This window comes from Elephas maximus, chromosome 5 (assembly GCF_024166365.1).
Source record: "Elephas maximus indicus isolate mEleMax1 chromosome 5, mEleMax1 primary haplotype, whole genome shotgun sequence".
NCBI lineage: Eukaryota > Metazoa > Chordata > Mammalia > Proboscidea > Elephantidae > Elephas > Elephas maximus.
The window spans coordinates 109,032,583-109,041,915 of record NC_064823.1 but is presented as its reverse complement, the minus strand read 5'-3'; the positions used below and the strand labels follow the sequence as shown (position 1 = coordinate 109,041,915).

General features: G+C 39.3%; 1 non-coding gene across 1 annotated transcript; it reads right to left on the bottom strand.

Annotated features, from left to right (window-relative positions):
• Positions 1-8,987: 8,987 nt before the first annotated feature.
• LOC126077638 (small nucleolar RNA SNORA26) lies at positions 8,988-9,109 on the bottom strand. The gene has a single exon (XR_007517807.1). It is a non-coding gene; the product is annotated as a small nucleolar RNA SNORA26 (small nucleolar RNA).
• Positions 9,110-9,333: the final 224 nt, after the last annotated feature.

Genomic DNA, 9,333 nt, shown 5'->3' with positions numbered 1-9,333 from the left:
GGTCTTACAGGCCAAGTAAGGAGTTTGGGTTTTATTTTACTCTGCACACATGGAGTCACCATAAGTCAGAACTGACTTGATGGCAACTAACAACAACAACAATGGGAAGCCCTTAGAGACTTTTAAACAAGAGGATTATGGGTTCATTGGTAGAATTCCTGCCTTCCATGCCGAAGACCTGGGTTTTACTCCCGGCCAATGCACCTCAGACACAGCCACTACCCACCTGTCAGTGGAGGACTGCGTGTTGCTGTGCTGCTGAACAGGTTTCAGTGGAGGTTCCAGTCTAAGACAGGGAAGAAAGGCCTGATGATCTACTTCCAAAAATCAGCCAATGAAAACCCTATGGATCACAACAGTCCAATTGGCAACATTCATGGGAATGGCACAGGACCAGGCAGCGTTCTGTTCTGTTGTGCATGGAGTCACCATGAGTCACAGACCGACTTGATGGTAGCTAACAACAGCAAATTTATATTTTTAAAAGTCCCCTTTGCCTGATGCACAAATAATGGATTTGGCGAGGGGTGGGGGGGTGGGGGGGCTATTAAAGCAGGTGGCAGTAGTCCAGGCTAGAAGAAGCAGTGGTTTGTAAGGTGAATAGAGTGGAGGGAAAAGTGAGAAAATAGAAAAGAATGTTAGCAAGGACTGACTATAACAATAGTCACTAAATCGTTATTCCATAATGATGACATCTAAGCTGTGAGAAGAGGGAATAAGGGGATAACCAACAGCGTGAAAGTGGTAGGTTCAATGGAGTGGAGACACCACAATAAGGTTGAAGAATACCTACGGTGAGACTATAAGTATGATAAAATCAAAGAATGGATTGAGGGGGTGGTCATTAATTCCAGAAAGTGGAATTAATGGTGACAATAAGGTCAAGGCTATATGAGAATAGCTAGCTAAAGTGAATAGCAGATCACTAACACTAATGGCTAATGGCAGCTGGTTTAGAATGAAACCAAACCAGCTGCCATCCAGTTGATTCTGATTCATGATGACCTCATGTGTGCAGAGTAGAACTGCATTGCATAGGGCTTTCAAGGTTATAACCTTCTGAGGTGCCTCTGGGTGGGTTCGGACCACCAACATTTTGGTTCATGGTCTAGCACTTAACTGTTTGCTCACCCAGGGGCTCCTTAAGATACAGAACTAGGAATGAAAAGGAAGACGTTGAGCCAAGTGCTGAAGTTATCAGTGAATGAGGAGTGATGGGTGATGTCACCTGCTTGCCTCAATTTCTCTAGAGTTCTAGGTGTATAGAGCTGTGGTGGGGCTTGGTGACCCATGGACCCAAAGAGCTGAGTACCTTTGGGCAAGAGGCTTGCTGGTGGAGTGGGGTGCCTCCGGGCACTTGGTGGAGCTAGGCTCACAGACCCACAGAAGAGAGGGCTGAGTGCGGGCCTAGGCTTACTGCAGGAATGTGTGTGGGGGATGGGTTCTTATTGGTGGAGCTAAAGGGCTTGGTAACACTTGCCCCAGCAGGGTAGAGGCATGGCTGAGAAGAGGCTACCCTAAGAACAGTATCCTGAATTGTAACCTGTTACATATTCCCTTTATAGAGGGTTGTTTAAGGTTCTTTTCACAGTTATCTAACTTCAGGACAAAAGAAAAATGAGGTCAAATGTGTACTGAGAATTTTTGTGTATTACAGTTAAAAAGGAAACCCTAGTGGTGCAGTGGTTAAGAGTTCAGCTGCTAAGCAAAAGGTCAGCCATTCAAATCCACCGGGAACTCCTTGGAAACCGTATGGGGCAGTTCTACTCTGTCCTATAGGGTCACTATGAGTCAGAATTGACGGCCATGAGTTTGGTTTATATATATGTATAGTTAAAAACACTACAGCCTTCAGTATGGATTATATTTCAATATCAAGAAAACAAAAATCCTCATAACTGGACCAATAAGCAACATCATGATAAACAGAGATAAGGTTGAAATTGTCAGGGATTTCATTTTACTTGGATCCACGATCAACACCATGGAAGTGGTAGTCAAGAAATCAAACGATGTACTGCCCTGGGCAAATCTGCTGCAAAGACCTCTTTAAAGTGTTAAAAAGCAAAGATATCACCTTGTGGATTAAGGTGTGCCTGACCCAAGCCATTATATTTTCAATCACCTTATATGCACAGGAAAGCTGGACAATGAATAAGGAAGATTGAAGAATTAATGCCTTTGAATTATGGTGTAGGCAAAGAATATTGAATATACCATGGACTGCTAGCAGAAAGAACAAATCTGTCTTGGAAGAAGTACAGCCAGAACGCTCCTTAGAAGGGAGGATGGCGAAACCTCATCTTACGTGCTTTGGACATGTTGTCAGAAGGGACCAAAGGACGTCATGCTTGGTAACGTACAAGGTCCACAAAACAGCAGAAGACCCTCAATGAAATGGATTGACACCCTGGCTGCAACAATGGGCTCAAACATAGCAACAATTTTGAGGAAGGAGCAGGACCGGGCAATGTTTCATTCTGTCGTACATAGGGTTGCTATGAGTCGGAGCAGACTTAACAGCACCTAACAGTTTTGTTTTCTCTTCCTGAAAAAAAAAGAGGATAAAGTCCTAGCAACTAAATTTAGGGTCCAGATATTGAACAAGCTTTAGTTTAAAATGAATCTTGTATTAGAAATAATGTTTTCCTAACCAGAAGACTAAACTTAAGGTCAAGTAAACCAAGCAGTGCCAGTTGATATTCTGTACCCGTACCCCTTTTGGTCTTAAGAGGAAAAGAAATAGTTAGAAGTGACCATCTCCTTCCAACCCTACCCTCGAATTTGAAATAACAAAGTAGGTTTAGGTAAGAGAACTCAGTGAAAACTTGTGTTCTAAAGAATAGTGGGACGTGGAATGGAGGCAGGGAAATGAAATGTAAAAAGTGACCTTGATTCTAGTTCAGAACTAATCTCGCCATCGGCATTCCATCTGTTTTGGGGAGATGATAACATAAGGCCCAGCCCAGCTCTGTACACTCATCCTTTCATTCATTCACTCAACAAGCATTACACATGAGCAGCAGGGCCCACCAGGAGGAAGTATGTCTGGTGGTCTATATAAGAGCTTTACTATTTCAACAGTAAACATTTAGTTTATATGGTGTTTCTCAAAAACACTATGCCTTAGTTTCTATTTCTACCCATTGTCTTTTGAAACCTCCTAACCTACATATATATATTTTTTACACAATCATTTTTATTGTTGTTTGTTTTGTTAACCAGCATTTCCACATCAGTTCCCATACAAATTGTTCAGTGACATTATTTGCAGTTATCACAATGTGTCACTGTTCTCTTTGTGTTTTGTTTGTTCCCTTTCCAGTACTCTAATTTCCCTACCCCCTTATCTTCTCATCTTTGCCTTTGAGTAATTGTTGACCCTTTGGTCTCATACTGATGATCTTTAAGTACAGCACCAATTGTACAGGTAAAATCCTTTATTTTGTGTGCCACTGTGCCATTTTGCTAAAAGATGATCTCAGGCGAAAGGCTTGGTTCTAGGTTTAAAGGGTGTCTCAGAGTGACAGTCACAGGGAGTCATTTGAAACCCATTTTTTTTAAAACAAGGCAACCAAAAATAGATTATATTATATATGTTGCATACAAACAAAACAAAACAAAACAAAACAAAACCCAAACCTGTTGCCATCGAGTGGATTCTGACTCATAGTGACCTTATAGGACAGAGTAGAACCGCCCCATATGGTTTCCAAGGAGCAGCTGGTAGATTTCAACTGCTGATCTTTGGTTAGCAGCTGTAGCACTTAACCACTATGCCACCAGGGTTTCCCATATATTGCATATACGCATATAAATATATATATGTAATATAAAGTTTAATTTGAAGCTTTAAAATGTCATTAGTTTTTTAAACTTTTTTATTGAGGTAATTATAGATTCACAGAAAGTGGCAAAGATAGTACAGAGAGATCCCATGGACCCTTCATGTAGATTTCCCAATGGAAGTAACTATAGTATAATATCAAAACCAAGAAACTAACATTGGTATAACACGTGTTATGGCACAGAACTGTAAGACATTGGCATAACATGTGTACCAATATTCCACAGTTCTGTGCCATTTTTCGTATGTTAATATTTTTGTAACCACCACCACAATGAAGATACAAAATAATTCCATCACCACAAATCTCTCTTCCAAAAATTAAATTTTAAATCCTACAGTACCCATTTTGAAAAATAGAGAAAATCATCCTCATTTTTCTCCCTGTAACAATTATTTTTACTGTATGTATTTCCCCACAGTTGTAATTTGCTATATATTATAATTTTGTATGTTGAACGGCATTTACTTCATCTTTGGTTTTCCAGATCTCTGGGTTTGAAAGGAAGCTACATGTTGCAGAATTGTTGCAAGGTAATGCAGACACTGCTCCCTTGCAGTATTTCTTTGCAGTGGTATTGACTGATGGTTGTTAACTTTAAGATTGCTACATTTAAACTCTGTCTTCTGTAAGGTCACAATGTAATGACCAGCAGAATAATAAGTATTTGTTCTCCAACAGTCCACCTGTTTAGTTTTGGAGGAATTGAAGGAGGAACCAACCTTAAATGATTTCAGAGAATGAAGCGATTTTCTTCTCTTGCGTTTTGTATCTGGATTACCTAGATTCCAATGACGGATCAGTCTTTAAAGAGGTTTATTCTGAAATGGCCACAGAATTATGAATTGAGCTTTTTAAATGCCAATTCTTACCGGATATTTTCCTGGCAATTAGTTTATAAGTTATCATTTTATATGAGTAAATCTGGGAGCTGACCTAATTAACTTTGAAAAGTGTTTTGACTGGATAATGTAAAGCTAAAGACAGAAGACAAACACTGCACTACAGTTAAGGTGGCAGAGTTTGTATTTGACTAGTAATCTAAACTGGAGATTGGATCCCACCCAGCAGTGCCACAGAAGAAAGGCCTGGTGATCTGCTTCCATAAAGACTACAGACAAGAAAACCCTATGGAGCCATTCTACTCTGTAACATATGGGGTAACTGAAAGTTGGAATAGACTTGGCAGCAACTGGTTTGTACTACAGTTGGTAAATTTGTTTCTTATAGGTGTACAAGTTAGCAATCTGTAACTACTTTGCACATACACTAGTGTGAACAAATAAGTAAATGAATAGTAAATAATAGGAGATAGGTTTCTCAGAGTCTAAGAAAGAAGTTATAAATAAGTAAGGAGTAGAAGGCTAGAATGAATGCTGGTGCTAGATTAGAGTTGGAGAGATTAGTATGAGCTCATTTCATACATACCTAGACCCAGAAATATATATGTGTGTGTACATGGGTTAGTATACAGACATGTATTTCCTAGGTTTGCCCACTGAGAGGGCCTAGAAGCAGTGACACCCTAGCAGCAACTAGTGCATCTTGTGCCTTGGTTTCTAAACACCACTTTTCAGTACAAAGATCCAGGAGAAATGGCTGATTTTAAGGCTGGGGCAGGGAAATTACAAGATGTCTGGAGCATCTTAAAGCACCAGAAAATAAGGAAGTTCTAAAAAGAGAGAGGACGGGAAAAGGGGGAGAGAGAGAGGGAGAGACATGTCAGGACACAGGAGTTCACCTGAAAGAGCTCCCGAAGCCCAAAGCTGCAACAATTTCAGCAACAGTATAAATAATGAAAGTATTGGATTATAACCCTAAGAATACTGTATATATCCAAAAATCCATGGTGATAGATAAAAGATCTGCCTCACAGTAGAATTCTAATTACTAAATGTACAGTAAAACCTGCAAAAACTAGAACTTGTGTGTATTGGATTGTATTGTGTCCCCTGCTCACTGAGCCAGGGGAGGGACCTCATGCCACCAAGAGAGAAGTGCTAGGAGTGGAGTGCATCCTTTGGACCTGGGGTCGCTGTTCTGAGAAGCTCCTAGACAAAAGGGAAGATTGATGACAAGGATCTTCCAGACAGAAAGCCTTCTGCTGGAGCTGGACCCAGTTTGGACTATGGAATTGCTAAATAATCACGGTGGTATTCTAAGGCACACAGGCAACTGAATCATGGAGCCCAATCACAGGTTCTCATGCTTCGGACAGGTGCACTGTGCTTTATATCTTACAACCTAGGGGGTGGGGGTTCGGAATCCTAGTGTTACTGGGATGGAGAGCGGATTTTAGAGAATTACCTGGGATTAATGTCAGTGGTACCCAACCCTATCACATCCAACACCCATTTTTATAGCAAGTTTTTGTAAAATCCTCTTTACTCTCCTGAAATGAAATTTATGGATAATGACTATCAGGAGTCACTGCATATAAGTTTAAGAAAACAAAAGGGTGGATGCTAGAATAAAAACCTGTTAGGTTAGTAACAGACCAGACATTTGAATTTAAGACATACAGCATTTATTTATAATACACCAGATAAATTACAGCCTTGCCTGGCACATATTAAGCACTAAGGAAGTGTTAGCTGATAATTTTATAATCTTCTCCCAGTACCATCAACATTACCTGGGAACTCTGATGTTTAACTTTCCATTCATTAATCCAAAACTTCTACAGTGTATCAAATACTGAATGAAACATTTAAAAACAATGTCTTCTGGGGAGCCCTCTTAATTCTGTTTATAGGTTAGAATGTTCAAATCATTCATCATTTCCCATTCATCAAATCCCATCATTCAAGGGATTTAATCTTAACAGAGTTGGTTACAATTGCCTTAACGTATCTTTCATTAAGAGTCTTGGTAAAGATATGTTGACAAATAATTCAATGAATTGTTAAAACATCTGGTGATCCTTTAGGGCTGGCCAATAAACTTGTTTGCCAAACAATTTATTTTGTGCTCTGCTGCATAATGATGGAAAGATTTCTTTTTACAAAATAGCTTAAGAGTTTCAAATATCAAAAATGCCTGTGTCCATCATCAGTAATTTTTGAGACTGTTTTTTGTGACTTTTTATTCCCTACAGACTTTACTTATGGGAGCAATAAAGCTACAGTCTCAAAAGATAGTCAACTTTTAACCCAATGTTGTGTGGCTCATCACATCTCAAGATCACTTATGCTTCATATGATTAAAAAAAAAAAAAAAATCAGACCTTATCTGTCCAATAGCTATTTTCTAAAATTCCAGTAATTTGCATTCTAGTCTTATAGCCACGTCTCTCAATTTTGGTAGTAATTGATATTGTAAAGGGCTAAGTAAATATGTGTGTACCTGAATACTTAAAAAGGGAAACAAGTAAGCCATTCCAAATGGTATAATAATATTTAAAAGTTTTGAAAAACTTACATCTGACAACAGCTAATGACAAAGTTCAAAACCTGCTAGCTGGCTATGAGTGAACTTGATCTTACATTTAGTTGAGTAATGTCCATGGCCAACTCTAAGGCTTTACATGCATTATATAATCCTCACCACAACCGTCTTCTTCATCCTTCAATAAATACACCTGCCATTGTGAAACTTATACTCTAGACAGAACAGACAATAGACATACAAATAAACAATATAGTTTGTCTCAAGGTGACAGATTCCGGGAAGGATAAAAAGGGTAAAAGGGGTGGGAGAAAAGTTTACAACTCTAAACATGGTAGTCAGAAGAGACTTCTTTAACAGAAGGACCTTTGAGCACTGAATTCAGGGTCCAGTAATTAGCCTTTTCCTGAAATGAAATTAATAATAAACTCACTGTGTTACCTGAAAAGGTCCCTCAGGGCTCAGTACTGGCCCTATCTATCCTTTACTGTTTGTCTTCATTTTACAGAAGAAAAACTGAGATTGTGTCAAGAAATTAGAATATAAAAATTTCTTTTTCCAAATGCTTACCACTTCCACCATCCTGTCTAATTCAGCATGCTGGGTCCTTCATCTACCTCTTTACACGAATTAACACCTAATTATGACCCATACACCACACTCTATACTGCCTATCTTATAATGGCTTCTTTGGAACTTCTCTAGTTTCAATCCAAGAGTTTTTCCTAACACACATAGGTAGGTACAGAAATAGGACAAACCTTTCCATACTGTTGTGTGCCAATGGAAGTTTCCATTTCGTACCTTCTTTTCACATCAACGTTACTATGAATAATAAATTCATCTCTAAGGATATACCCAGAGTACTGTTTTTTTTTTTTTTTTAAAGTAACTTAAAACAATCATTTTTCTCTGTGTGAACAAGCTATCAGTGTGACAATGTAGGACATTTGTGTACATCAAAACTCAAAAGGGGGTAGAAATCTCACTGCCTGCCATATTCCCTTCAACTCCTAGTCACCCACCCCCTTACATGTAACCACTTTCATTAGCTGCTGTTTTATCCTTCCTGAATTTCTATTTGCAAAATAAGCAGATATATATGTGAATTTTTATCTCCCCTTGTTTTATGTGAAAGGTAGCATACAAGATACCCTGTTCTAAGCCTTGCTCTTTTTCAGTAGTGTTATAATCTTAGCAAGTTATCTACCTTTTGAGTTTATTCATGTGTAAAATGCCACGTGTATTAAATAGAAAGACGAATGTAAGGAACCTACCATAAGACTCAGCACACAGCTTAGTGACCAATACAATAAACTACCTCTGCGCTGACCCTACAGTGTATTGATGCTGGACACTACAGCCAGACAGACACCACTCCATAACACAGCATCTTGAAATGTCCATGGAAAGCCAGCAAAGCACAGCAGATGTTGCAGTTTAAAAACTCGGTGGTTTTCTACCTAAAGGAAATTAAAAAAAAGTTTTAGTTCATAAGCACACATGATGATTACCCAAAGTTTATTCTTTGAAACATTATATTTTTCTACCTTAAAAAAGAAAAAAAAACAAGGCTTCCAAATTCTCTTTATCTACTAGAAAACTCTCTAGTCTATCCAGAAAAGTCTAGCATGCGTCAACTGCCAACACTTTGCCTAAGTCATCAAAACAAAGTTTACCACTTGTGCTAAGTGCTGTTTAAGAATGTAGTAAGACAGGTGCTTAAATTCTACGGAAATTTTCTTCTGGTTCAGCTGTGACTCCAGACAGGATCCAAAGAGGAGTTCTCCAGTCTCTTCTCTGGGTTTTATGGAGTCTTACTTTACCCTTCTGTGTTAGCCTCTTAAAGCACTGCAGCAACCTTAAAAGGGCACAGGAAAGGGCGCCTTCGCATTTGTGCTTATGAGGTTCTCCCGTTCACTGTTTCCTACACTCTCCTCTCATCAGAACCCCGTGGACCTCAGGCTCTCAAATCGCAGTGGAAACAGCTTTTCTGCTGGGTGGAGCCGTGTGTGTATAAACGTCCTTTTCCCGAAGGAAAAGCCGGATTCAGGCCTTGGCACCAAACACGTGCCTGGGACCCTCCCGCCGCCATCGG